The 2,645-nt window shown below is 34.5% G+C and overlaps 1 long non-coding RNA gene across 2 annotated transcripts; it reads left to right on the top strand.

The window, feature by feature from the left end:
- Positions 1-1,278: 1,278 nt before the first annotated feature.
- LOC141716801 (uncharacterized) lies at positions 1,279-2,037 on the top strand. Of its 2 annotated transcripts, none has more exons than XR_012573371.1 (4): positions 1,279-1,344; positions 1,447-1,503; positions 1,584-1,677; positions 2,014-2,037. It is a non-coding gene; the product is annotated as an uncharacterized LOC141716801 (long non-coding RNA). The 2 variants fall into 2 exon arrangements; XR_012573370.1 differs by lacking the exon at positions 2,014-2,037 and adding an exon at positions 1,938-1,985.
- Positions 2,038-2,645: the final 608 nt, after the last annotated feature.

Raw genomic sequence — 2,645 nt, 5'->3', positions numbered from 1 at the left:
ATGACTTATCAGGAAAAAAAACAACAGTTTTTCAGTGCTTGCCCATTTGCTAGTAAAATGATGCTTTAATCATAACGATAATATATATCTGTAAACTTTCCTCTTATTTGAACTTAGTCAGGCCTGAGATCAATATAAAGCCATGGGATTCTTTGTTGAAGGACCTAAAATAAGGGAACACCAGGATTAGCTGGATAGACAGAGATCATTTTGCTTACTGGAAGGGGAATCCTATTGTTACTGAAACCAGGATGGATCTCCTCAAATGCAATATCTCTGAAAAGCAAGACTGGAATGCTCGTGTGTAGGCACAGGTCAGAACTGTTGATTTATAAAACTTTTTTTGGGTTAACTACAGGGGCAGATGTCTAGAATCTACGATCATCTTTTATTTCAGTAACAAAAAACCAGGATTCATTAGTTATAGATATGTTCTATTTTAAATGTTATGATCGCTCATAATTATGTTTCAGAATATTTTCAATTGCTAAAGTACTTACCGAAGATTCTAGAGATCCATTTTCATAACCTAAATTGATTACATTACATATAGTTTTGTAGCTTGTAGCGGAAAACGAATCCAAGCAAAGAAGTTAAAAAAATTCTTACAAACTTGCAGGATTGGGGTCGAGAATCACAACAAGGTTACAAGCAGTCAGACTTGGCAAGCCAGTGTATTCAGAGGTTGGCATATCAATCTAAATATTAATCCTTATAGTGGTGAAGCCACGATACTATGACTTTTACACAAGTGGTTTGATGCCTATTGATCTATGAGAGTGTGTTAGGACCTGATCAGGCCTGATCATAGGCTACTTGCGTCGATATATAGTAATGGTGAAGAGGTTGGATTGCTACATTCCTCCCATATGTGGGCGAGTATGTAGGACTAATGCAGAGGTTCTCCCGCAAAGTTGCTGGGAGAAGTTCATCATATTATATACATAACAACTGAACTAATTTATACTCGCATTACATGATTAATTAAATACTTATAATGAGATAAGAGAATTATAATACGATCAATTACCTGAAATAAATGTAACTGTTAATTGGTTTTGTTGGATGACTGTGATGATTCCCAAAGTTTCAATTATTATCAAAGATAATTATACAATGCAATATGAACATAACAACAGTAGTAAGGCTACCAAGCTTTGTTATATTTTAATTATTTCTTTGGGCTTGAATGCATATTCTGCATTGAATACTAAGGCAGTAATCTTGCAAAAAAAACATTTTGTTATATTTTCTCTGACTTCAACTACCTAATTTGTAGGAGAATTTCGACCCTATAGTTGATGTATTATCAGGACGTGATTATATCCCATCAATGGTTTATGGGTAAGCATCACAGTCATCTTAATTGGAAGGTTTATTTCATTCATTACCTTGTTCTATTGTGTAATCTTCTTACCATTTTTGTGGTTATGTTGAATCTTGTAGAAGGAATATAAGGGGCCAAGACTTGAGTGGAATGTACTGTGCAATCTTGACAGTCAAGTATGTAATTTTCTGTATATTCCTTTTTTGTCGCCTATTAGTGCCATTAGTTTTTATTGAAGCTCTATTGTATCATGCAGCTCTACTGTGGTATCTGCTGGACTTCTTCGAATTTTTGGACGTGACTTAGCAGAACTCCCGTTGGTTGCAACTACCAAGGAAAACCAGGGCAAGGTTAGTTTGAAGATAGCCTAAACAAGATGTTGCATTTTGTTGTCAGATATACCTTTTTTTATAGCTTGAAACAATCGATGCTGATCAGTTGATTCTATTATATATTCTAGTATACACTTTGATTACTAGTGTTATTAAAAGTTTTAATGAGTTGGAAGGCAATCATTTTCCTCCTTTTTTAAATATGGAGTTTCTGATACTTTAGTCCTGTTTTAATGGCAAATACTGCTTCCCCATTTAAGTATATAACATTTGCATAGGGCTATTTTCAATTGTTGTTCTCATGCATAGAGAAATTGTTGGCTTTCCTGAGTGTCTGAACCCTTGTTCTACCAGCTGCTGAAGAAGCTGAAACTATATAGACCAAACACTTTGGTTTTGAGAAGATACCACAGGAACATGTATTGCTGAACTATTAAGTTTTCTTATTATTAGCTTATATGTAAACTTACTTTTTTGGTGTAGTAGTTTCTAACCTTCTAACAATTACAGGAAGAAGTGTTGGCAATGTCTTGCTCAAGAAACTCGTAATCCTGACCATAGGCTACTTGCGTCGGTAAACAATCATAGGCGTCAACTAGCAACTAGTCTTGAGACAGTAAAGTGGCAGGTGAATGTCATACTTTTTTTGGTGTTTTTCTTTGTTTATGTTATTTTAGGATAGTTATTTGTTGCTGTTTTAATAGCTTGAAGTATTCTACAACAAAATTAATCCTCTCAGGTCTGTCAAAAACTTATTGTCATCATACGAAACTAGAGGCTACAGGAGCTTTACTAAGAAGTGGGAAGATGCAGAAGAACAAGGGCGTTCCTCAAATGATATTTTGCATGCTATTGTCGGTACCAAGTAAAATTCTGTGTATAGACAGTAGTAGAATATATGGATGGATATATGCAGTAATTGATATTTGGATTAGATGAATCTGTTGTACCGGATGTTTGAATATTGGTTGTTAGATTTATGGATA

The sequence above is a fragment of the Apium graveolens genome, chromosome 4 (genome assembly GCF_009905375.1).
Source record: "Apium graveolens cultivar Ventura chromosome 4, ASM990537v1, whole genome shotgun sequence".
In the NCBI taxonomy this organism is placed as follows: Eukaryota; Viridiplantae; Streptophyta; class Magnoliopsida; order Apiales; family Apiaceae; genus Apium; species Apium graveolens.
This window is presented reverse-complemented; position numbering and strand designations above follow the sequence as displayed.